The sequence below is a fragment of the Rhinopithecus bieti genome, unplaced genomic scaffold (genome assembly GCF_001698545.2).
Source record: "Rhinopithecus bieti isolate Rb0 unplaced genomic scaffold, ASM169854v2 scaffold_6904, whole genome shotgun sequence".
NCBI lineage: Eukaryota > Metazoa > Chordata > Mammalia > Primates > Cercopithecidae > Rhinopithecus > Rhinopithecus bieti.
The window spans coordinates 545292-572935 of record NW_016805192.1 but is presented as its reverse complement, the minus strand read 5'-3'; positions in this window follow the sequence as shown (position 1 = coordinate 572935).

The following is a 27644-nucleotide window of genomic DNA, read 5'->3' as shown; positions in this document are numbered from 1 at the left end:
CAATCCCCAACTCCTCTTAGAGCTCCAGGTCTCCCTCTAAACACTACACAGTTAGTCTGAGGTCACAGGGCTTATAGGCCTTCAGAGCACCTGACCATTTGGGGCAGTGCTGAGGTAAAGCCTGGGACAGGCTAGGCTGGGGAGACCCCAGCATGGCAGGAGACAGATGTGATGAAGAATGTGTCTGCATTATAAATGAGTGGGGAGTCAAAGGCTGAGGGTTGGGAGCGAAACATCAGTCATCAGGGTCAAGGAGAGCCTGCAAGGCCCTCGTCAAGGAGCAGGGCAAGAGGCTGGCAGCCGAGGCCTCAGGGACAATTCAGAGAAGATTCAAAGAGGGTGAAGTGATTGACAGGTTCTGGACAAAGGCTGCAAATAATACTAGGGAGGTAGGAGTTTTCCATTGTTGATGTCGGCTATGAGATGGAGATGGATCACCTCTTCAAAGGTAGGGTGTGAGGACAGGTTGCCATTGGGACGTAACACATGGCAGGAGCAAGACGGAATTTTCCACAGGCAGTAATCCTGCACCCACTAAAGGTCAGACAGGGTCACTCCAGAGCTGGAATTAGTAATTCGGCACTCTAGGATAATTTCAGATATCTAGTTGGTCACTCTATGTGTGCGCTCCAAAACACACAATGATTCCATTAAATTCATTGCCTCTCCTCCTCCTTCCACACTCTGCCCACTCTTTGAGGCCCACTTGGAATCCTTCCTCACCCAGGACGTCTTCTAGGGCTAGAGTTAACGTAGGTGCCAAACACTCGTTTGCTGAATGGAAGAACGGCTCCTGCCGATCACTGGATCTGGTGAGTCTCATTTTTTTGTGTGTGCTGCCTTGGGTTGGGTTTCCTGGGAAACAGACTCTGAAATGGATATTTTCATGCAGGAAATTTATTGAGGGTGCTTTTGGCATCAACAACTTGGGGTGGGGAGTGGGGAGGAGAGGGAAGGGAGTGTAGAGGAGAGGGAAGGAAATGGGATTAAGCAGAGAGAGAAGCTGAGCTGAGATGAGGGTCCCAGCCAAGCCTACAGGGAGTTCTGGAGCTAAGATGGCCTTCCAAGTTGTCCTGTCCTGAAGAAAAAGGAATGGGTATTTACACCCCTACATCCATAGTTTGATGCAGGCTGCCCCAAGGAAGGTGGTATGACTTTGGCTCTCCTTGGCTGAGGCAATTCCTAGAGAGGGACCCAGCTGAGAGACATCATCTACCAATACTCCTAGCTGCAACTGGAGAATTGAGGACCTCAATCCTGAAGGAGGGACAAGGTTGACATTCTACAGCATCCACTACATGTACCAAGAGATGAGGATGAAATTGGGAGAAGGGCAAATATCAGAATTCCTGTAGGGAGTGTTTTTTTAAAAAAGTTGTCCAAAATGGTTCTATTGCATCCCCTTTCCCCTCATCTGCAGACTATTATGATTAGGAATGCAGATCTACTCTAACCTTCTCCAAGATGGAGAGTTATTTGCCCAAGGGACATACAGCAGGCAAGTAGCTAGTTTGACTGGAGCACCCGCATTTGTGGGCTGCTCTCCATTGCAGAGGGAGCCATAGATCCCAAGCAAGCACCCCTACCTCACCGGCTATCATATCCTCTGTAACAAACAAACAGGCTAGCACACACCTAACCCTGAGAGGTTGTAAGCGTGTTGGGGGAGGTGGGGGAGGTGAGTGTGTCAACAAATGCATGCTGAATTGAATTGGTTTTTTTTTAGAAGCAGTTCTCATGTATAGACATGCCCTTTGTGCTGTGTATACATGACTTAACCTGACGAGCAAATCCTCTAATTCTTAATTAACCTTTTCATTTGAACCTCTTGACCAAACAGCAAATGGAGGCTGGTGAATTGGAAATGACAGCTTCACCTCCCCGCATGTCCTGACCTGGCCAGCCACCTAGGCTGGTAATTACCTTTGCCAGAGCTGGGAACTTTTTACAGGCTGATGAACAAATAATCTCCCACTAATAGCTGTGATAACCACAGAGCCCAGTTCTCTCCTCATCTCTTTCCTGACTACCTTCTGTGAAGCCAGGGAGCAGGTTGTGACAATATTTCTAATATTTCCCTCCCTCTCTCTCAGCCTCTCTCCCCCTCTCCTTTAATAAAAAGGAGACCATGTAGACTGGGAATCAAGATAAGGGGCAGTGAGGAGGGAGAGGCGTTTGCCTACAGAAGCCTCTCCCCCCAGGAAAAGCCAAGTGCTCTGGCCATGCCCTTTAGCAGACCTGGTGAACAGCTGATATTCCTGGAACATGCTCCTTGGTGGATGTCAAAGCAATCTGGAAGGCTAGTTCTTGGCCCATAGTCACATGGAGGTGGTGGGGAAGTGTTAGCACAGTCTTCAGCCTCCAGGGCTCAACAGAACTGAGCAAGGAGCAGCAGGGAAGAAAGGGAAAATGGATGGAACAAAGAAAGGGAGAGGAAGAGGACAATGGGGAAGGATACAGGAGAGGAAGCAAAAGACTAGGTCCAGGGCAACTAGGGAGTCTGGGCCCAGAAAGGAGGTCCTGACAGTGGCCTGGGTCCCTGCACTTCCCCTTGAGATGGCTCATTGCTTCTGCCTAGACCACCTCCCTGTCCCACCCACCTCAAAATGTAATGCTAATGGCAGAATTCCTTACAGAGTACCTACTTTGGGCCAGGCCTGAACTATAGCTCATGTGAGCCTCATGCGACCCGCGGAGGTGGGCAACATTCTTCACATGTTACAGGTGAAGGGGCTAAAGCAGAGAGAGTTAAGAAACTCACCTATGGTTCACACAGCCAGCGAGATGGAGCCAGGCTTTGGAGCCAGACAGTCGGACTCCAGAATCCAGCCCTTAACCATTCTGCCAAATTCTACCTTCCCCTTGAGCTCTGGGGACCTTTCCTGTGTGTACTTGATGCAGCAGAAACAGCACTGGATTTGAATCCCAGCTCCGCCTTGTCCCAGCTGTAGAACTCTGAGTAAGATAACCTGTGCCTGAGTTCTCTCATTTATGAAATAAGCATGTCTGTCCTGCTTATTTTACAGAACAGGTGCAGGAATGGAGGGAGATAGTATTTGTCAAGCCCATTTGTCAGCTCCAGAGGACCCTATACACATCAACTGGCATCCTCCTCCCTCTTCCTTTCCATGTTATGAGCTCTCGCAAGGACCATGATGGTCCACCTTGTTTGTCCAAGCCCCTCTCACATGTGGTGGGTGCTCAGAAATTGTATGTTCCTGTTGAGCAAATGCAATAGAGGGACCAGGCTGGGCACAGTGGCTCATGCCTGTAATCTCAGCACTTTGGGAGGCCAAGGTGGGCAGATCACCTGAGGTCAGGAGTTCAAGACCAGCCTGGCTAAAATGGTGAAACCCCATCTCTACAAAAAAATAAAAAAAAAAAAAAAAAGCTGGGCATGGTAGTGCATGTCTGTAGTCCCAGCTCCTCAGGAGGCTGGGGCAGGAGACTTGCTTGAACCCAGGAGGCAGAGGTTGTAGTGAGCCAAGATCATGCCATTGCTTTCCAGCCTGGGCGATAGAGTAAAACTCTGTCTCAAAAGAAAAGGAGAGGAGAGGAGAGGAGAGGAGAGGAGAGGAAGAGAGAAAAGAGAAGAGAGGAACCAAATCTCACTTTCTTCCTCCCTCTTCTTCCCCTTTCCTTCTCTTGTCCCCTCTCCTTCCTCTCTTCCCCTATATCTTCCTTCCTTCCTCTTCCTCATTCTCTTCCCCATACCTACTCCCCCTCCACTGCTTCCCAGGACTCACACTCTAATGGAAAGACATCTGGCCCCCTCTTTCCAATCCTTCCCACACTCTACTTGGAGATAAAGTTTCCAAAAGCACAACTGAGACCACATCATATATGCTTAGCATCCTTCGTTGGTTCCCTACACTTAGAGGAGAAGGTTTCTCAGTCCCACACTAAAGCCTCTGCCATCTGCCTCCACCTCTCTTTCCTGGCCTCATTTCTCATGACTTCTTTCTGGAATCATCTGGCCCTCACCTGCCCTTCCACCATCATCAGTCTCTTTACCTGTAAAGGCTTCATTGGTAGTGGGTTAGTGGTGCCTGACACATAGTTAGAAGTCAATAAATGGAATATATTTAAGAGGACATTCATCACGGGTTTGCCCTGTTTTTTTAGAATCTCACCTGAGGTCCCAAGGCTGAGAACTTCAGGTGTGAATTGCCCACACACTGTGAAGGGAGATGCCAGACCATCCAGGTAGGACTTGCTGAGAATGGTCCCTCACTGGTTCTGCATCCCCCGCCCCATCACCTTAGCCCATACCAAAAAGAAGGCTAAAGGTTCATCAAGGTGATTAGAGGGAGGTAGGGATTTTTAGACTTCTCAGCTAGTAGTGAAGCCTGGGATGGGCCTCCCCATCTCCATCTCCCCAAGCTAAGTGTGGGTGTCCCACTGGCCAGATGCCATCATGGAGCTGGAATGAGAGATATATGGAAGAACCTGACCTGCAACCCACAGAGAGCTGGGAGAACACAGAGTCTAGGGCCCAACCGGTCACCTCCCGAAGAGTCTCAAGTCAAAAGAACTGGAGCTGCCTGTGTCAAGCTGAGAGAAAGAGAGTATTGAGCAGGAAATAATCCTTACTTGCAGAGTTTAGTGCAGCAAAGATACCAAGTCTCTCCAAGGACTGGGAGATGCAGGGGAAGGTGGATGGGCTTGAGCTGCATTGAGGGACCCACTCAGGAAGACCTTAGGACCACCTCCTGGGAAGTGGCAGCCCTGGCAGAAGGCTGTGTGGGTGACATATTGAAGGAAGGGGAAGAGGAGGGGGAGAAGGGGAGGAGCTTCTGAGGAGTCACAAAGTCATCAAGGGGTGGTGCATCACCCAAGGTGGTAGGGTCCCCAGTTATAGTATTATTTTAATTAGTATCTTTTCCAGCATTAATTCTCAAACCTCCCCCACAGGAGTAGTCTAGACTAGACTAGTTTGCCCGCTATCTCCCTCCAGACCTTCAACCCATTTCCTCAAGCCATGCTGTCTGACTGTCTTAATAAAGCCTTCCCTGACTTTGTCCTTTCTATGAATTTGTTACCTATGATAGCCATAGCTAGTTGCCTATCCCAGGGTTCATTATCCTCCTCTTTAAAAACAGAACCTTGTAGTTTTACTTGGGCACATGGCCACCCACAATAAAGACTTGTTTTCACAGTCTCTTTTGTTGCTAAGTATAGCAAATTAGATATAAAGAGCAGTATTTGCAGCCAGCTTCCAGTACATTTTTGTGAAAGGCTCCTGGCATATGTCCTTTAGCCCTTTCTTCTTTATTCCTTTCTCCTTTCATGTGCCTGGAATGCAGATGTAATGGCTGGAGGTCAAGCAGCCATTTTGGCCTATGAGATGTCTTTGTTGAATGGGAGCTACATGCTATATAATGGAGCAAAGGAGAAGGACCCTGGGTTCTTGACACTGTGGGGATGCTCTCCACATTCTGGATTGCTTACCTCCACTTCAAATGAACCCTGCCTCTCCCCTCCCTCCCTCCCTCTCTCTTTCTCTTTCTCTTTCTTTCTTTCCTTTCTTTTTTCCTCTTTTTCTCTTTCCTCTCCTTCCTTCCTTCCTTCCTTCCTTCCTTCCTTCCTTCCTTCCTTCCCTCCTTCCCTCCTTCCCTCCTTCCCTCCTTCCCTCCTTCCGACAGTCTCACTCTGTCACCCAGGCTGGAGTGCAGTGGCACAATAATAAGCTCACTGCAGCCCCTGGGTTCAGGTGATCCTTCTGCCTTAGCCTACTGAGTAGCTGGGACCACAGGTGTGCACTACCATGCCTGGCTATTTTTAAATTGTTTTAAAATAGTGACAAGGTCTCACTTTATTGCCCAGGTTAAGTTATATTTTTGTCTTGGTTAGACCATTTTTACTTTGGGCTTCCTGTGGGAAGCAGCCAAACCCAATTCTAATGGATACACTGCCTAAATCACTTACAGGCTAACACAGGTGAGAGTGCCTGGCATCAGGAGTCCTACATGACAGTGTGTCAATCTCTTTTCTCTCTTAACATCTCTGACACCATAGCTTTATACAGTCTTTATATTGTCAGTCAACTAGTCATAGGCATGTGTAACCTTAACTTCCTAAATATAGCTCCTATTATGTAATGCTTTCCAAATTACTTTACTCTTGAGCTTATTTAATCAAGCAAAGGATGCATTATTTCCCCCATTTACAGATGTGGCTCTGTAGGCTCTTCAGGGACTGAGGTAGGCTTGGTATCCAAGTCTTCTGGCTCTAGGTCTGCTGCTTTTTCCCCTACATCAAACGGGCTTTGCAGCTACAGCAAAGCTTCATTCATTTATCTTTGTGTTCTTTCTATTGCAACTGGCATAAAGCTATGCACACAGTAGGTGTTCAATAGATACATTATGTAATACTCCAGAAAGTTAAGCAATTCATCCATGCTAGTTTCCAAAAGATATCTAGACCAGGGGTTGGCCAATTACGGCTATCAGGCAAATCTGACGCACAGTCTGTTTTCTGTATAGCCCTCGAGCTAAGAATGTTTTGTTTTGTTTTAATATTTTTTGCATTTTAAATGGTTCTGGAAGAAGAGGAAAGAGAAGGAAATTAGGAAGGGGAAGGAAGAAGACATGAATGTGTGATGGGTACCATAGGTGTCCTGCAAAACTTACAATTACCTGGCTCTTTATAGAAAAACGTGCTTCCCTGGTCTAGACCATCATCATGCAGCTGAATGTTTGATCTACCAGTTGCTATCCCCTGAGAGACGCAATGCCCTAGAGAACTTGGAGATCCTGCTGCAGACAACCTGTGGGATTTTCACTTCTTTTGTCCCAGACCTCCCAGGAGGGGCCTCCCTCACTCTACCTTCTTGAAGAGAGATGGGTATACATTTTCTATCTTCACCTCCACCTCCTTCCTAAGACTTGGAAGATTTTCTGATTCACTGGTCAAATACTCAAGCTCAATTTGATTAAAATTCATTGTTTTTTTTTTTTTTTTTTTTCTGTAAAAGGAATAAATGAGTACACACCAGTGGCTCAGACTGTAAACTGAAGTGTGAAAACGCCAAACAGGCTGAAACCATTACAGGAAAAACCATTAGCTCCAAAGCATTTCTATTTCCAAAAATACCAGCCTTCCAGAGGGAAAGCTGAGCCTGGTTCCTATTTCCAGCACCCCTGATGGCACGTTCCCTCATAAGCATCCCTTGGTTACTCACTCAGTAGATGTTCGGGTGGTTAAGAGAATAGGGTTTAAAGTCTGATTGAAAGTTACCAATGGTATTTCCTTGGCCAAGGCACTTACTATCTCTGAGCCTCAGCTTCCTGTCTATAAAATAAGAATATTAACAATGTATCTTGCAGGGTATGCAAAGCGCTCAGCACAGGTCCTACCCCTCAGAGAGGCCTGCTAAATAGAAGCTGTATATTCGTATAATTACATGAATCAGCCCTTGTTCTTTCTCCTCTCCTTCTTCTGACTCCTTTCTTTATCTTTCCCTCTTAATTGCTCCTCAGTTCCTTGCTAAACCCCATCCCTGAAAGCAGTTCCAACCCATCTCTCTAAGGTGGTCCTCTTCTTCCTGGCCATGGCCCTCAGTATTGGCAACAAATCTTTTTGAAACTGGCTCAGGACATCGCCCTTCAACTCTCCTGCTGGGGGTCCCTTGCTATTCTTCTTTCTCACCTTTCCTCTCGGGTCAGCTTTCTGCTCTTTTCTGGCACAGTGTAAATCTAGACACTAAAAATTCATCTTTCATTTGGTGAGACATGTTAAAAGCAATCGGTCCATGTTTGAGAGTGGGCTCTGTGCCTTCTCTAATCTACTTACAGCTCCTAAGCTCGGCACACAATAGGTGTTCAATGAACATTGGCCAGCAGACTGGCTGGAAGAGTGAACAGTGACCAGGTGGTCAGCTTCAGGTGGGCAGACCATGGCCCTGTCCTGCAACCAGTGTGAATCCTAAGAACCACTTTGGACTCAGGGACTGGGACAGGCGCAGACAAAAATCATTCAGCTGGAGAACTGCCTGATGTAATAGGAAAAAAAATGGATGTAGAAGTGAGATGTGTCTGGTTTGAATTTTGGCTTTGCCCCGGCTATCCGAGTGTACTTGGCAAGGTTGCTTTGCCTCTTGAGCCTTAATTTCCTCATCCATAAGAAGTGAACCTACAATGACATACCAATTCACACCCAACAGGATGGCTGTAATCAAAAGGACAGATACAGGTTGAGTACCACTTATATGAAATGTTGGGACCAAAAATTTTCAGATTTTGGAAACTTTGCATATACGTAAGGAGATATTTTGGGGATGGGACCCAAGTTTAAATATGAAATTTATTTATGTTTCATACACACCTAATACAAATAGCCTGGAGGTGATTTTCCACGATATTTTAAATAATCTTTTGCATAAAACAAGGTTTTGACTGTTTTGACTGCAGGCGGTCACATGAGAGTTTTCCACTGATGGCATCATGTCAACATTCAAAAAGTTTCAGATTTTAGAGCGTTTGGGGTTTGGGATTTTTGGATTAGGGGTGCTCAACCTGTAATAAGTATTGGCAAGAACATGGAAAAACAGGAATGCTTATGCCCTTTTGTTGAGACTGTAAATGGTGCAGCCACCATGGAAATCAATCTGGTGGTTCCTCAAAAGTTTAAACATAGAGTTACCTTACGACTCAGCAATCCCACTCCTAGGTTTATACCCAAGACAAATGAAAACGTGCATCCATATAAAAACTTGTATGCGAATGTTCATAGCAGCATTATCCATAATAGCCAAAAAGTTGAAACCACCCAAATGTCCATAAACAGATGCACGGATAAACAAAATGTCATATGTCCATACAACAGAATATTACTTAGCCATAAAAAGGAATAAAGTACTAAAAAGAAAAGGAACAAAAATACTGACACATGGTACAACATGTATGAACCTTGAAAACACTATGCTATGCTAAGTGAAGGAATCCAGACATAAACGTCCACATATTGCATGAATCCATTTGTATATGAAATGTCCAGAGTGGGCAAATCCATAGAGACAGAGAAGACATTCATGGTTGTCAAGGGCTGGAAGGAGGGGGAAATGGGAGTGACTAAAATGTTCTTTTTGGGGGGTGATGAAATGTTCTAAAATTGGCTAGAGGAGACGGCTGCACAACTCTGTGAATATACTATAAGCCATTAAATTGAATACTTCAAAAGGATGAATTTATGGTATGTAAATTTTATCTCCAAAAAGCTGTTATTTTTGTAAATGGGTGGGCAAGGCCTCCCCACCCACCTTCTGGGGTCATTGTAAGACTATAAGGAAGGCATGTGTGCCAGGTTTTGAACACCACATTATACTCTTAGAAGGTTGGGATATGGGCCAGGTGCGCTGGCTCATGCCTGTAATCCCAGCACGTTGGGAGACCGAGGCAGGTGGGTCACTTGAGGTCAGGAGTTCGAGACCAGCCTGGACAACATGGTAAAACCCCATCTGTACTAAAAATACAAAAATTAGCCAGGCATGGTGGTGCAAGCCTGTAGTCCCAGCTATTCAAGAGACTGAGGTGAGAGAATCACTTGAACTCCGGAGGCAGAACTTGCAGTAAGCTGAGTTCGTGCCACTGCACTCCAGCCTGGGAGACAGAGTGAGACCCTGTCTCAAATAAATAAATAAATAAATAAATAAATAAATAAATAAATAAATAACAAAAAAACCCAGAAGGCTGGGGTATAGAATCTGCCGCAGACAGAGCTGTTTTCTGTTCTTCCCTCTTTTCTGCCCTGGCTCAGGCCTCCCTCTGGGAGAGACTTGCTGAGGAGTGGCACGGCCATCTGGCAGTGGCAAAAGGATGTTCTGGGCCTCCAATATGTCCTTCCCAGGGCTGGGGAGGCAAGAAGTGTTTCCTCTCTGAGCCAAAGACTGGGAGCATCCTGATGCTGCCAGGGACACTCCCTTGTTCGTCCCAACACTGCTCCTCCATTCAGAGCACCTCAGGGTCCATCTTCCTCCTGGAGAAGGGCTCAGGCAATTAAACTTCAGGTTTTGGAGGAACTGGAGGCAAGCTGAGGGGAGTAGAGGAGGGCCATGGATGACAGAAAGGAGACTTCAGCTTTGTGAAACCCTTAACAAGCCTCAAATGCTAAAATAATGATGATAGTGATGACTTACATTTATGAGTGAGTGTTTACTATCTGCCAGGCTCCATGCTAAGCATTTATATGTTTGTGACATAGGGATCTCGTTAACCCCATATTATGGATGAAAAGTTTGAGGCACAGAGATTTCAAGTGACTGGCCCAAGGTTGCACAGCTAGAAATGACAGGACCAAGATTTGCACCCTGGCAGCGTGGCACTACCACCTGTGTACTTAACTGCTCTGCTGGACCATGTAAACCCTACGGGCTGCACACAATGGAAGGGCAAGTTTATTACCAGGACTGTTTAATCACTCCCCACCAACCACAAGGAAGTAGGTCTCAAACTTCACAGAGCATCAGAATCAGCTGGGTGGGGGGCATGTGAAAAATACAGAACACGGTCCTGGGCCCACCCCAGGGATAGCAAGTCACTAAGCCTGGGGGGTTGAGGAATTTGCATTCGTGACCAGCAACCCCAGGCAACCCTGCTACAGGCTGTTCAGGACATATTTGAAGAGACTTGGCCTCCTGGCATCAAGACCCAACTTACGGGCCTGGCTGGATCTGGCCCTTGGAGCGAACACTTTCTGCTGTAAGCCACAGCACACTCACCCCCCAACCTCAAGTCCATCCCATCTTCAAAGGCCCTGGTCAAGTTCCATGGAGCCCCCTAGGCTCTCCACAGGAATAGCAGCCCACCCTGGTTTCCCCTTTTCTAAATGCCTAAACCCATGTAGAGGAACCTGCACCGCTTTAGAACTCATTACAAACTGCCCGTTATTCTTACATCAGCATCCCGTGGCTGTAGGCCTTTTCTGATTAACTAGATCACAAAAGTCTTAAACAGAGATGCTTTCTTTCTTATTCCTTGTGTCTCCCACAGATCATTCAATAGACTGGTGGATTTACTTTCAGACCTAATGCACCAACACACTCCTGTTTCAATGATCAACATCGCTCATGTGCAACTGGCCAGTTCATTATCTACCGCCCATGGGCAGAGTTCAAGCATCTGGATTCTTCTACAGAATCCAGGTGCTTCCTCTATGCCATCTACTGTTCTAACACTGAGACTCCAGAGGCCACACTGTCTTTGAGGCTGACACCCCCAACAACTGCTCTTGCTCGGTGTCTTTGGGTGTGATTTGAGGATATTTCGCAATGGCTGGAGATTGTTTTGGTAGTTACAACCGGGACAGTGGGGCTGCTGGCATCCAGTGGGTAGAGGAGAGGGATGCTGCTGAAGCTACAATGCATAGGACAGCCCCTCCCTGTCCTCCAACAAAGCAGTATCTGGCCCAAAACAATAGTGCAAGGTTAAGAAATCTTGCTCTAATGAAATATGCTAAGACCTACGGCAGAGGTAGCAAGACAGGAAGCCAAAGGAAGAAAGGATTAACCCCCAGGGAGGAGGACGGTTGGAAAAGAATTCCCAGAGGAGATGCTTAATACAATGAATTGATTGATGAATGACGGGTGGGAAGGATTTCCCACAGCAGAGGCAGGGGAGGAAAGAGGAGTTTCTGGCAGCGAGGTGTGAGAGTGCTTGGCAGGTTTGGGAAGCTTTCACTGGGTATGATGCGGCTGGAGGGCCTGGCACTCCTTCTTTTCATTAATTCTACACATCTGCTGTCATCTTATTTTCAGTACTTATTTGCTCAGCAAACTTTGTCACCAAGCAGCGTGGAATGGTCAGGTCTGGCCCTGGCTGGATCATCCTCGATTCTGAATCAGTGGTCTCTGCAAGGGCGGGATGGGGTGAGCAAAAGGCGCCCATTGAGCAGCACAGAGAGGCGTGACCACATAGGTCCTGAGCTGTGAAAACACAACACCACTTTAGGGCTTTCAGTGGCATCATCCGAAAAGGTTACAGCACAAGGTGTGAGATCTCGTGCCAGGAGCTGTTAACGAGGAGTTCTCTGGGTGACAAATGAGGAGAATGGATTTTTAAGAATGCCTGCGCTTCTCCAAGTTAGACAGGAATGCAAACACATTAAAAGTAATGCTGGGAAAAGAACGTAATTCTGATAATGTTTGCTTCTTTAAAAACAAAAACAAGCCTAGATTGTGGTGTTGGTTATTCTTAAATAGCTGCATTGCTTGCTGAGCCCGTCTTTGCCTGTCTCCCTCTCATGTCCCTCTTTGTGTCTGTTTCTCCTACTCTGGCCTCCCCATCTCTGTCTCTCTTCCTACTGAGTGGCTGGGCTGTGATGTGTGCATGCTTCTCTTTTTTTGTCTGTAATTTTGTGTTGCTTTGCATGCGACTGTCATTCATGCTCTCTCTTTTACAGTTTCGATTTTTTTTCCTTCTTTCTAGTCACCTGTTTCTGGCTGCTTCTCTCCCCCTGCCCTACTCCTTGAACCCCTTCCTCCTTCTCCCCCTTCAGCCTCTCTCCAGGAACTGGCCACAGCAGAGAACTACAGAGCATTTTTATTACTAGTTGTATTTACTGGAGAGAGTTACATGCTCCCCATTCTTGATTTTTAAAAGAAAATGACAGAGGCATTTTCTATTTCTCTCTCCCAAAATCTCCCTGAATGAAGCTGCATTTTACTTTCATCTTCCTCCATTGAATTCTTTTCTCATTCTGTAGGTCATGCTCTTGATAGGAAAAAAAGATAAGTTCTCGACTCAAATTTTACAGTAATTCACAGAATAAGTGGCCCAGGTGATGTGGGAGGGGCCACAGAGGAGGGATGAAGGGGAGGCTGCAGCGTGGCTCTGGGCTGGGGGTGCCCCGTTGAGGGCTTTTCATGTTGAATTTGATTTCAGTGGAGCCAAGACCTGCTTTGGGTTTAATAGATGCAGCTCTGGAGAAATAGCTATAGCTACCTAATTCATCACCGTGGATTCCCTTGCCTTCATTGCAGGCTGTAGTGGCTGGAGAGACAGAAAATGATTGAAGATGAGTGTCAGGGAGCAAATCTTTTATATCTTAAAAGGAGAGAGATTTTCAGCCTGGCAGGAACATGAAAGTGGCTCCAGGAAACCTGGTACTTTCCTGTCTTTTCTACGCAGGATACATTTTAGCTTGGTTAGCAGCTCCAGCTTCCTGACTTCTGGCTGGAGTTGACTCTCCATCTTTTTGCCCTGGCCCCTAGCAGAGGTCCTGAGCTGGGAACTCACAGAGGAAAGGTCCAATGGAACATGAGTCCAGTTATTTCTAAGATCTGTTCTTCCAGAAAGCTTTCCTGGACTGTCCCCCCAAGACTGATTTGGGAGGCTTTGTTCTCTGCCACTCCTGGCCCCTGCCTGAGGACATTATAAATAAAGTCAAAGGACATGGATCATCAGGGCTGGAAGGGTCCAATCAAATTGCCTTCATCTGACAGAGGAGCAAATGAGTCTCAGAGGGTGGGCATGGTTTACTAAAAGCATGAGGTTGCAGATGTCCCCAGTCCCCTGCCAGGCTTGGTCACACATCTATTAAAGGTGATGCCACCTGGCCAGGGTCTGTGAGCTAGATCTCCAGCCCTTCTGACAGCTCCAGGATCCGGGGCACATGGCCAGCCTGGCACATAGATGGGTCCATATGGCAACCCTTGGGGACCATCCCAAAGCACATGTGACATCCACTCCCAGAGAGATCTCAGATGATCCCCTGAGGGAAGGAAAAGTGAGGCGCTGAAGCAATTACACCTGCGTCCACATTTGATCTCATTCAATTCAATACCACTTATTGATCGACTAGTATAAGCCAGACCCTTTGCTAGAACCTGGAGAAGAGGCATGAAGTATAGCACCCTAGGGTATAATGCTGTGGTGTGTGTGGGTTGATAAAGGGTCAGAGATCCAGCTCTCCCTCCCAACTCAGCCTGGGGCGATAGCCCAGGAAGGGTTCCTGGAGGAGGTGATGTCACTAGAAGTAACTGGACTAATGTTCCTTCAGACCTTTCTGCTGTGAGTTCCCAGTCCAGGGCCTCTGACGAATACCGTGCAAATAAAAGCCATCATGATACATTGGGAATTCAGACCAAAGCACTTCTCGTTTCCATCGCAGCCTCAACACTCACCAGCTGTGTGACTATATGCATGTCACGTGACCCTGGAGTCTCCAGAGCCTCGGTTGAGTATTCAGTGAGATGTGATCTGCGAACACGTTTTGCACATTTCAAAGTGCTCCAATGTCGCGGGCTGTTACAGCCCCCAGGACTCCGTTTAAATCCCCTGACCTTGGAGTCCAGTGAAATCAAAGCTGTCCCCGCTCCTTTGAGGCTACAACAAAGAAGCAAACAAGGGGCCTGAAAATCTCTGTGCTCAGGCTTGACCTGGAGCCTGTCTGGGCCTCAGTTTCCTCACCTGTGGAATGAGAGTGTTGGCCTCTTTCTCTGAGCTCTGCCCCTCTCTGCAGCCCTGTAAGTTTAGGACAGCAGCCAAGAGGCTGAGGCTAGGTCCCTGAAGGCCCACGCTGCAGTGTGTGGGTGCCACCTTTGCCTGGCTGAGCTCACCCCAGGCAGGGGTTTGGCCTTAGAGGCCAAGCCCAGGCCCTTGTGCAACCTCTCACCCAGCCTCCCACCTCAAGCTAACCCCCGACTCTGACACTCTGGAGTGGCCACCAGCAAGGGAGAGGACCCAGATCCATACAACAACAAAGATGCTGGAAATGAGCTCCATCCCCAAAAAGAGGGAGCTAAGGGAAAAAAAATCTGCCATTTTCCTCAAAATAAAAACAGAGGCAGATGGCTGGGAGGGTTTCCATGGTTAATTAAATATGCTTTAGTCTCTAAGTTAATTATGAAATGAGTCCTGCAGGGGGAAGCTCTGCTTTGTATGGAGCAGGTTCAGGTGACTAGTTGGGATCTGTCTGGGGAGGTTCAGGAGCCCTCTTTTCATCTCTCTCCAGTAGGAATAAAAATTCTCTGGTCCAGGCATTTAGGAGGCCTTAGTGGCAGGAAACGCTACCCACTCAGGGTAATAGGAGCCACTCCGTCTTTCTAAGCATCCACAGGAGACAGGTAACACCCAGCAGAATTGAGACTCCATAATTTCCCTTCTTGGAATCTCTTCTAAGGAAATTATCAGAAACCCAGATAAAGATTTCCTGGACAAGAATATTCACTGCAGCATCATTTATAATCATGAAAAATAAGAAACCGCCTAGATGCCTGCAAATAGAGAACTGGCTAAATAAATCCTGGTACAACCAGACAATGAAATATTACGTAGTCATTAAAACGGTGTTTTTGAAGAGTAGACGATGATATGGGGGGGGAATGTTCTGGTTGTTTAAGGTGAAAAAAGCAAGGTGAAAAATTGTAGATAAAGTACCATGTAATTTTATAAATTGTTGCGCACAGAAAAAGGAGTGGCACATTAAATGCTAATAATGGTTATTTCTGAGAAGTGACATCTTGGGAGATTTTATTTCTATGTACCTTTTTGTATATTCTTAATTATTTGCAATGAGCTTGTATTACTCTCGCAATCAGCAAAATGATTTTTCAAAATGCCAGCACCCCTTACAACGGATTTCCAAGTGGGCTTGAACAATTTTATTGCACCTTCTTTGAAATAAATAAATTTTACTAAGGTCTGAGCTTCCAGAATGGATGAAAGTGGGAAACAGTTTTCTTTTTTTTTCTTTTTTTTTAGATGGAGTCTTGCTCTGTCACTCAGGCTGGAGTGCAGTGGTGTGATCTTGGCTCACTGCAACCTTCGCCTCCCAGGTTCTAGTGATTCTCCTGCCTCAGCCTCCTGAGTAGCTGGGATTTCAGGCGTGTGCCACTATACCCAGCTAAGTTTTGTATTCTTAGTAGAGATGGGGTTTCACCATGTTGGTCAGGCTGGTCTCAAACTCCTGACCTCATGAGCCTCCCACCTTGGCCTCGCAAAGTGCTGGCATTATAGGCGTGAGCCACCACGCCCAGCCTGGTTTATTTTCTAGAATTCTCCACTTACGGTGCTTTCAAAGGGAAGCATTGCATATGTTAACCGGCCATTCTCACTGTGGAACGTGATCTGCTACCACCTCTGACAATGGCACAGGAGAAAGGAGATAGGTGTGAGTTCCTGGAACCACCAAATCTGAAAACTGCATGAGAACTTGAGGCTCGTGAGAGCTGCAAGGATACAGCTGAGGCTCCCAGAAGCAGGAGGAACCCATGTGGTTTGGAGAAGCATGCAGCTCAATGACAAAGTCAATGGTGAAATTTCAGTTCTGGCCAGGACCACGAGACTGGACTCTCCTTGGTCTCTGGGACTTCCTTGGAGTCCTCAGGATCATGTAGGGACAGTGGCAGCCAGGCTGACTATAGAAGCTTAGAACGCCATGTTGGCCTCACATGCCTAGCGGTGTGAAAAGATTAGGGTATAGAAATAGAAGAAACATTCAGAAATGTTTCTATGGTTCAGTGCCACTTGGACACTACCATCGGCACCATTCCCTATCAATTCAGCAAACCCCCATTACCAAAAGAACTCACATCCCGGGATTAAATAGGGAGGACTATTACTAAGAGAGGGGAAGGAAGGAATTTGATGTTTTGTCCTTATGAAGTTCTATCTGGTGATGGCATCCCCCACTCCGCCCACGGCAGGAGCCCTTGTGTATACATAGCCATCCCGTCAATGTGTGAAGGCCTTGAGTGGCATCAGGGCTCTCTTGATGTTTCAGTGCCAGACATACTGCTCAGACTTACACATGTCTTCCCCAGCTTCCAGAATGTAGCCATCAACGTAGGGAGCATACCAAGACTACATAAATCCTAACTGTCAGGAAAGTAAAGAACTCCACCTCTAGCTATCTGAACCCCAGTCGCAAAAGGACATAACAAAATGTGGGGAAGAAGAAGTGAAGGCCGGGCACAGTGGCTCACGCCCGTAATCCCAGCACTTTGGGAGGCCGAGGCAGGAGGACTGCTTGATCCCAGGAGATGGAGACCAACCTAGACAACATAGAGGGACCCTGTCTCCATGAAAATGAAAATAAAAATAAATTAGCTGGGCCTGGTGGCTCATGCCTGCAGTCCCAATTACTTGGAAGGCTGAGGCTAGAGGATCATTTGAGCCTGTGAGATTACAGCTGCAATAATCCATGATTGCACCATTGCACTCCAGCCTGGGCAACAAAACAACCTGTCTCCAAAAAAAGAAAAGAAAAGGAAAAAGAAATGGAGACATTAGTGAGTGTTATCAGCTACAATGTAAGACACTCTCCAGGAGAATAAAAGGGAGAGGGATCAGACCACACTGAGGAGGTAGCCTGGAGTATCTGCTGCTCCTTGTAAACTTAGACAGAATCTGCCGTAAATTTCACCATAATTCCATTTAAGAAGCTCCCCTTGAAGTTTCTACTACAGGAAGGAACAGCAATTACTGAAAGTGCTTTCAAATCTCTCTCACCATAATCCCAGCATGACAAAGACCTGGCCCTATCCACCAAAACTTTTCAAAGCTCTCCATTTTACTTTAGAAGACCGTCTTAGTTTTATAATGGAATTAAAAAAAAATGTGATTCACAACATGAATAGTTTCTTTATAGCCAGCTGTCTTGGAATGGGTCTGTTATTAAAGTGAAGACTGTCTTGTCTCCTACTTCATGGTAACAAATTATTCTTCCAACAAGATCATTGACATGAACCCAGACATACGTCCCAGCCTCAAGGATTTTTGGCTTTTGAACCATCACCACTGTTATAGGTTTGGGCTTTGACATTCCTAAACTAATTTTTCTTCACCAATTCTGGGCTCTTTCACATCCATTGGCAAACATGTTGGGATGTCATGAGGTGACACAAACTAGCAGCCAGCAGCCCCATTTTGGAAGTATCTCCATTCCACTTGGCTCATATTGTACAGCCTGTTGATGCCATTGTTTGAACATGTTGTTGTGTTTATTGATAGTAAAAATGAGCAAAAATGGGAAAATAAAAGTGTAGGTACTAGGTAATAAACAAGAAAGGGTCTCACAAAGTTAATATAATTAAAATTAAAATGAGGCCGGGTGCGGTGGCTCATGCCTGTAATCCCAGAACTTTGGGATGCCGAGGCGAGAGGATCACCTGAGGTCAGGAGTTTGAGACCAGCTGGGCCAACATAGAAAAATCTGGTTTTTACTAAAAAATGCAAAAGTTAACTGGGCATGGTGGCACACATCTGTTGTCTCAGCTACTCGGGAGGCTGAGGCAGGAGACTCTCTTGAACCTGGGAGGCAGACGCTGCGGTGAGCTGAGATTATGCCACTGCACTCCAGCCTGGCCGGTACAGCAAGACTTCGTTTCAACAAATAAGTAATTAATTAAAAATAAAAATAAAAGGAAAGTTGTTTTCATTTTAGCTCAGTGTTCACTTAAGTTGGTTGACTGGATTCATTTGTGAGGCGAAAAAAAAGTTGTTCTTTTTTTTTTTTTTTTGAGACAAGGTCTCACTCTGTCACCCAGGCTGGAGTGATGTGACACGATCATGGCCTACACAACCTTGACCTCCTGGGCTCAAATGATCTTCCTATCTCAGCCTCCCAAGTAGCTGGGACTTAACAGGCATGTGCCACCACACCGGGCTAATTATTTTATTTTATTTATTTTATTTTATTCTTTTGTAGAGATGGGGTTTCACTATGTTGCCCAGGCTGGTCTCAAACTTCTGGGCTCAAGCAATCCTCCCACCTCAGCCTCCCAAGGTGCTGAGATTACCGGCTTGAGCTACTGCACTCAGCCAGAAAATAAGGCCTTAGAAATAAATTATCAGTGATCATATTCTTAGAAGCAAAATATAATTAGGGAGTTGTCATTCTTTTTAGTTGAGTATAGAATCCACCTTAAAATATACAATAATAATTATTAACATATTTAGTGCATACGACCCTGTTTTGAGAGCTTTATATATATATTACTTAATTTGCACAAGAACCCTATAAGGTGGTTTCTATAATCATTCCCTCTTTCAGAAAACTGAGGCACAGAGAAGTCTCAGGCACACACCTAGGAAGTGGCAGATTTATGCCCGTGTAGGTAGGTCACTGACCACATTCTTAACCATCAGGCTCTACTTCTTCTTGCATAGTGTAAGATTATTATCTAACTTTGACACATTTGATATTCTTAAGACATTTCCAGGAACTTATTACATGTGAAAAAAAAACAGCTGGGTGCAGTGGTTCACGCCTGTAATCCCAGCACTTTGGGAGGCCAAGGCAGCCAGATCACAAGGTCAGGAGTTCGAGACCAGTGTGGCCAACACGGTGAAACCCCATCTCTACTAAAAATACAAAAAATTAGCAGGGCATGGTGGTGGGCACCTGTAATCCCAGCTACTCGGGAGGCTGAGACAGGAGAATCACTTGAACCCAGGAGGCGGAGTTTGCAGTGAGCTGAGATTGCGTCACTGCACTCCAGCCTGGGCGACAGAGTGAGACTCTGTCTAAAATAATAATAATAATAAGACAAAGTTGTACTGGGATAGGACAGTCTTTGGGGAAGCCATTTCTCTTTGCTGCTTAGCTTTTGTGAGCATGCTGTGGTCAGCTTTCAGACCTCAGGTTAAAGACGGATTGAGGAGGAATTTAGGTGAGATCAAGATAGAAGTCATCTTGCCATCATCAGAGTCATTAGCTTGTGAACAACCCTATTTATACTAAAGGTTAGGAGGCTGAGTTCTGTTCTGGGAAACACACTAAAACTCCTGTACAAGGCAGAAGCCCATGTGTTTGAAACAAAACAAAGTATCTTTGGAAAGGGCTGCTCAGATGCAGGATGTTTGCATGGGACGGAGATTTACCTGTCACTGGGAACATGGCCAGTAGCCTGGAGTGTAACTGTAACCCAATGCCGATCCACTTTGGATGCGGGAAACTGAGGTCAGCCTGGGAGGAGGAGAAGGATAGAGGACATACCCGCTGTGCCGATCTGATCTCACATCTCCCTGAAGCAGGTTAGGTGTTAGAGTTTCAAAGTGAAGAGGCAAGCGCTTCATCAGGATGGATGCCTTAAGCTTGGAAACCAGATTTGCTGGGAGTAAACATCCAGGTGGGCCTAGACTGGAAAGCTGGTACCAAGTTAGTTAGACCATTTCAAAGATTTATCACAAAACCTTTGAAAAGCTGCAAACACTCCAGAAAAAATTTTTACAAGTACACGTGCATATAGCTGTAGATGTAACACAGGCAACGCATCTCCTACCCTCAAACAAATCCATGGCCCTCCTCAGGTTAAGAGCGCCTGCAGAGTGTGAGGGTATTTGGGATGTGAGCCATAAGCCAGGAAGGCTAAAAGGGCCGAGCAACATGGGTCACATGACCCGTCCTCTGGTTCAATGCCAGGTCCGGAAGGTTACAAAAGGTCTCCGCACCAGGCTATGCCTGTCAGAACCCCTCACAAGCTGTTCTCATTCACACTCACAGCATCTCTGTGAGAGGCATGGGGTGGCGACCTCATTCCTCCTGTGGTCATTCAGGAAAAGGGAGAGCCGGATACCTTGTCCATCTGTCCATCCTGGGGCCTGCCCTCCCTGCCTGTCCCCACACTTTGCCCCTCAGGCTGGACAGACACCCCATCCATCTGCCTTCCCTCTACTTCTAGTGTGGGAGGTGGGTGGAGGGGAATCAGGGTGTCTACAGACAGGGTTTCAGCTGGAGGAGGCCTGGAGACCCAAAACTCAAACCACTTAGGAAGAGGCTGCTGTGAAAAGGGATGGTGCGGTGTAGGGCCTGGGAAAGAGCCTGAGGGGCTTGAATAGCAGGATAAGCGGGCCAGGTTCCTCATGAATGGGACCAAGGAGCCTGTGGAGGTTCTTCAGGGAGAGGGAGCAGGATGAGGGTGGAGCTGCAGGAAGCTCCAGGCAGCCCTTCCACTGCCCTGCAAGCATGGGCTAATGGAGGCTGTTGGTCATGGCTATGGTAGAAGCTGTGGCTGGGAGAGGTGGCAGGGGAATGTCCCATCAAAGCATGGAGCTGTGGAGAAGGAGGCATCCCAGAGCGGGCTCTGGCCCCGCCTGCAGAAGGAGGTGTGGAGGAAAGGCTTCAGATGCCAAACGCAATGCCCCAGGCCCCGGGACAGGGGCAAGAACTTCCGCCTGCAGAAGGAGGTGTGGAGGAAAGGCTTCAGATGCCAAGCGCAGTGCCCCAGGCCCCGGGAGAGGGGCAAGAACTTCCGGTGCTGCTAAGCAGTACCTTCCCAAGGCTGCCCAGGTGCTTGTGTCCAGCCCTGTGTGCTCCTGATCTGACTCTCCCAGGAAGGCACCTCCTGCTGAGCTCTCGGTGACAAGATGGAGTCAATGTACATCACCCTGAGCACGTTTCTTTTTTGAGATAGGGTCTTGCTCTGTTACCCAGGCTGAAGTGTAGTGGCATGATTATGGTTCATAGCAGCCTCAATCTCTTCAAGTCAAGCAATCCTCCTGCCTCAGCCTCCCAAGTAGCTGGAACCACAGGCATGGCACTATGCACAGCTTTTTTTTTTTTTAGTAGAGACAAGGGCCCCCATGTTGTTCAGGCTGGTCTTGAACTCCTGGCCTCAAGCAATCGTCCCTCCTCAGCTTCCCAAAACACTGGGATTACAGGCCTAAGCCACTGCACATGACCTTGAGCACATGTTTCTTGGACAAGTGCCAGCTGTTGGCATCTGTATGGCTGGAGAGCGGGAATCAGGACGGAGGTGAAGAGAGGGGCAAGGCCAAGGGCAGGGGGTGATGTTGGTGTCACTGCAAACAGACCTGGGCACACATGTCTGTGAGGGAGAATCAGGAGATGATATTGCTGAAGGAAGCTACACGTTTGCACAGGGGCTTTCAAAGCCACACTATCACGTCCTCATCCTTGGCTCACTAGATCTTTAGCAGACAGAGCTGACCTACCCGGGGCACCCTACAGGACAAAGACTATGAGATCAGGGTTCACATACCTTAGAGAATCCAGGGCCAGAGAGCACCAGGTTCAACCTTCTCATCGGATATGCATGCAGTTGGCTCAAGTTCTATGCAAGCCCCCAAAAGGGGTGAGTCTTGCCCAAAAATCACTGAGATCATCAAGAGTGGGAAAGTATGGACCAGAGCAGACAGACTGGGCTTAAATCCTGGCTGTGCCACTGATGAGCTTGGCAACCTTGGTCATGCGATCTGACCTGTCTGAGCCCCAGTTTCTGGACATGGGCAATAGGCGTAATAGCACTAACAGTAAATGGAAGGACACACATCCAAGCACTGCACTCCATCCTGACAAATGCTGGTTCTCTGTCCAGGTCTTTGGATGCCACGCCCACCTCAGTCCTCTCACCTACCCACTCAGCTTGTGGACGAAGGCTGTGGCTCCTGATTTGTGTGTTAGTTACCCATCACTGCATTTAAAAAATGACCCACAACTTGGTAGCTTAAAACAACAAATGTTTAGTATCTCACAACTTCTGTGAATCAGAGATTCAGAAGCAGCTTGGCTGGGTGGTTCTGGCTCAGGGTCTCTAATGAGGTTGCAGACAAAACATTGGCCTGTGCTGCAGTTCTCCAAAGGCTTGACTGGGGATGGTGGGTCGGCTTCCAAGATGGCTTATTCCCACAGCTCTTGGCAAAAGGCCTCGTTTCTTTGCTAGCTATTGGCAGGAGGCTTCAGTTTCTCACCATCTCTCCACTGGCTTGCTTGAGTGTCCTCACAACATGGCAGCTGGCTTTCCCTTACAGTGAGTAATCCAGGAAAGAGAAGGAAGCCATGGTGCCTTTTCATGACCTAGTCTCAGAAGTCACATACTCTTGTTTCCACTTTATGCATTAGAAGGAAGTCATCGAGTCCACCCACACTCGAGGAGAATTAGGCTCTGCCACTTCAGGAAGGAGGCTCAAAGAATTTTTAGACCTATTACGAAACCACAACTTGAAACAAATGTCCTCTCCAGTGACTTTTGGCTTTTCTTACACAGAACTGAAACAATTGGGCTAGGGACCCTTGGCAAATGGGGAGCCCTGAGTGTTGGCGTGTCTGGCTGAAGTGAGGCTAAGACAGCCATAGATCTGAGGACACTGCCAAGGTCTCCATGATCCTCAGCGAACAGCCCCTGAAGAATAAGGCAGGACTGGCCGGGGAGCAGGGTCGGGGGAGGATGCAGGCACACCACACCATCCTGCAACCCCATTCTAATGACCTGGGTTGGGCTAGGAGGGGAATGAGCCGCCAAACCCACAAGACTCATCCAAGAGGCGGGGGGCAATTGTAACAATCTGGGGCACAGCTAAGACAGTCAGTCGGGGTTTGTACCTTAAATGAGGGAGAATCCTGGCACCCATTGGGAGGTCTCTGGGTGCCAGTATTTTCCATTATCCCAGATGATGAGAGTCACCTGCAGTGCTCGTTAAAGGGCCCCACCTCTTTTGTGTTTGTTTGTTTGAGATGGAGTCTCGCTCGGTCGCCCAGGCTGGAGTGCAGTGGTGCAATACCGGCTCACTGCAACCTCTGCCTCCCAGGTTCAAGCGATTCTCTTGCCTCAGCCTCCCGAGTAACTGGGATTACAGGCGCCCACCACCTCTCCCAGCTAATTTTTGTATTTTTAGAGTGGAGATGGAGTTTCACCATGTTGGCCATGCTGGTCTTCAACTCCTGATCTCAGGTGATCCACCTGCCTCAGCCTCCCAAAGTGCTGGGATTACAGGCATTAGCCACTGCATCTGGTAAAGGGCCCCAGCTGTAACCGACTGCTTCCTATTTTTTTACAGCAGAGAACAGGTGATCCAGAAAGTTAGTAAGTGCCCTGGGATTCTTACGATCATTTGATAGGAGAAATGATTTGATAGGAGAAAGGACATCTGGGAAGTATCATAAGGCTAACAGGAAGGAGGACAAGCCAATGAGAACCACAGCTGGCTTCTGTGATCTGTAAAATGGGAACAACCAGGATTACCTTGATTGCCTAAAGGCAAGCCTTGAACAAATGGCTTCTTGGGGTTCCTTTCAGCTTTGGACCAGAGCAAAGAAATGAGGAAGATTTTGGCAACTGGAATTTTAGCTCCAGGAAACTCCCTTAGGGAAAGAGATTGCAGTTAAGGCAGAGGAAGCAGGCATCCCCATTTTTCCCCTGGGTGCTGACACACATCTGAGGAGTTAGTGTTTTGGGGCCCTCTAGAGCCCCCTGGGGCTGCCCACCCACTCAGCAGCCTTGGCAGAAGAAAATGTGTCAGCTGGGCTTGGCAGCTCTCCCAGCACCAGCCCAAGATGCTCTGAACAGAAATAAAATCTGCCTTCTCACTCCGGAGGATGGGCTCTCCTGCTCCCTATGAGTCAGCCCCACACGTGCAAACCCAGAATAAGTTGGGTGGACAGATGGAGGGAAGAAGGGAGGGGAACCTGATGCAGGCTGTGGGGCAAGCTGGCAAATCCAAAGGCTTTGTTGGCAGGGAGATCTGGGTTCGAGTCCTGCCTCCACCACCTCCTGGCTCTGTGATCTTGAGCAAGTTGCATGGCCCCAGTTTCTTCATTTGTAAAACGGGAATAAAAATACCACCATGGGCCCAGGTGCGGTGGCTCACGCCTGTAATCTCTGAACTTTGGGAGGCCAAAGTGGGTGGATCACCTGAGGTTGGGAGTTTGAGACCAGCCCGACCAACACAGAGAAACCTTGTCTCTACTAAAACCAAATAAACAAACAAACAAAAAATTAGCCGGGTGTGGTGGCGAATGCCTATAATCTCAGCTACTTGGGAGGCTGAGGCAGGAGAATTGCTTGAACCTGGGAGGCAGAGGTTGCGGTGAGCCAAGATTGCACCATTGCACTCTAGTCTGGGCGACAAGAGCAAAACTCCATCTCAAAAATAAATAAATAAATAAATAAATAAATAAATAAATGCCACCATTGCAGTTATGACAAGAAGACAGCAGAGCTTAGCTCTGGAGCCAGACTTCCTAAGTTGACTCCTGGCTCAACCACTTACCACCTGTGTAACCGTGTGCAGGTCACCTAACTTCTTAAAGCCTCAGTCTCCCCATCTGTAAAATGGAGGTAATTATAGTGCCTACCCTACGGCTTGCTGTGAGGATTTAATGCATTAATTCCTATAAAGCATTTAGGATACTGAAGGACCTGAGCACCTGAGAATCTTGGCGTTCATGGGGGTCCTGGAACAAATCTCCCACAGATACTGGGGGACAACTGTACTGCCAGGCACATTGTCAATGCTAAGTGCTCACCATATAAAGGAAGGCTCAGCAGTACCCAGGGACTGTTCTTTGTCACCCTATAGCATTCCCTTCCCTCCAGAAGGCTGTGCACCTGCCAGGTGCTGGATGGAGCTGGGGAGGAAAAGGTGGGGAAGGGAACTGGCCTTCACTGAATCTTGGTGACAGACCACTGTGCCAGCTGCTTCCACATCCAAGTCCTCCTCCTGCTCTGTCCCCTCCCTCCTTCCTCTCCTAGTCTGTTTCCATTCCACACTCCTTCACCCACACAGGTCATCCCCCCAACCCCGTATTGCAACACTGCTAACCAGAGATCAGTCAGTTGACAAACTTGAACTGAGATCCTCCCTAATCACAAAGCCCCATACAGAGTTCCCAGGAAGGAGCCAGGGTGCCAGGGTCTTGGGAGATAAGACAAAGGAAAAAACCAAAATCCAGATCTCAGGGAGCACTGGGTGCCCCACCTTGGAGAAGCAGGTGTGGTTGGAGGCCAGGTGGCAAGCCAGCTCTAACCACACCAGTGATAACGCCGCTCTAGGCCACTGCTTTGCAATACTCTGGAATCAGCAGGCAGCTTTAAAAGTTCTGGTTCCACCCCCAGAGAGTCCAAGGTAATGGCATTGAGATATGGCCCAGGCACTAGGAATTTTAATTTAAAACTCTCCAGGTGATGCTCAGATGCAGCCTGGGCTGAGAGGTAGGACTCCAGAACAGTGATGATGCTTAAACTGCAGCATGCATACGAATCACCTGGAGGACTTGTTAAAACACACATCACTGGGTCCCAACCCCAGAGTTTCTAATTCAGTAGGGCCTTGGGACTCACCCCAAAAACTGCACTTCTAATATGTTTCCAAATGATGCTGATACTGCTGGTTCCCTGGCACTACACTTTGAGAATCACCCTCTTAGGATGGTGATCAACAAACTACAGCCCTTGAACTAAAAATCCAGACTGTTTTGTAAATAAAGTTTTATTAAAACACAGCCATGCCCACTGATTTACATATTGTCTATGTCTACTGTTACAATACAATAGTTGAGTAGTCAGGACAGAGACCACGTGCCTTGTATAGTCTAAAATACAATCGAGCTCTTTATAGAAAAAGATTGCTGACCCCAGTTCCAGAAACCTGTGAAGCCACAGATAGCAGGATCCTGGGTCCCTGAGTGACTGCCTCGAACACAGCTTTTGTACTGACCTGGAGATGTTTTATGAGGAAGAAATAACTGTCAACATTCTTTAAAGCACTGTATTTTGAGGCCTCTTTATTACAGTGGCTCAGCCTCTGCTACATTCCCAATCCTGGCTCCAGCATACCCTGGCTATCCTTATAATCTCTTGAGTCTCAGTTTGCCCAAGCTGAAAAATGTGAATAATATTGACCCTGTGGGTTATTGAAAGGATTAAATAAAATATAAAACCCTGACAATAGATCTTAGTTTTCTTACTGCTGCTCCCTTTGAGGGTGGGAGAAGTCCCAGTTGTCTGGGGGAAAGCAGGTGACCATCTTTGTCATCCTACAGTATTCACTTCTGACCCTATGACATGTCACAATCTGACATGCCAGAGAAAGTTGCTAAACCTCTAGGTGCCTGTTTTGCTCCTAAGCCAAAACACACTCCATTTCCCCAGTCCCATCCCCTATTCCCAATTAATCCAGTTTTCTTTTATTTGGAGGCTGCCATAGCTGTTCACTTACACAAGTATCCTTTTCAACTCCGATGAGCCGATCTTGGAGCTACTTTAAAATAACAGTTTCTCTAGGTGGGGAAGCCTCTGGCTGGGCCAGAGGGTGAGGCAACTGGCTTAAGTGGCCGCCCACGGCTGGGGAGGGAAGGAGCTACAGGAGAGCACTCTAAACCAAGGTCAGTAATTATACGGTTTCTATTTGGCTCCACTTAGTGCCAGCTGTGGAGTGAGGTTGCCACTCCCCCCTACTGGTAGAGAGTGGGTCGCTTGGTTTAAAAGCATGTCTTCATCATCTGCTGAATGTCAAATACTGAGCTAAGGAGCTGGGGAGGAAGACAGGGGAAGGGACACATAAGAAACAGATCTAGAAATGTCACCATCAGCAGCACTTTGCAGGATGCAGCTAGAAAGAGGCCAAGAAGGCCAGGCACGGTGGCTTACCCCTGTAATCCCAGCACTTTGGGAGGTCGAGGTGGGTTGATCACCTAGGTCAGGAGTCCGAGACCAGCCTGGCCAACATGGTGAACCCCTGTCTCTGCTAAAAATACAAAAACTAGCCAGACATGGTGGCGGGCACCTATAATCCCAGCTTCTCGGGAGGCTGAGGCAGGAGAATCGCTTGATCCCAGGAGGTGGAGGTTGCAGTGAGCAGAGATCATGCCACTGTACTCCAGTCTGGGTAACAGAGCAAGACTCCATCAAAAAGAAAGGAAGGGAAAGAAAGGAGAGGAGAGGAGAGGAGAGGAGAGGGGAGGGGAGG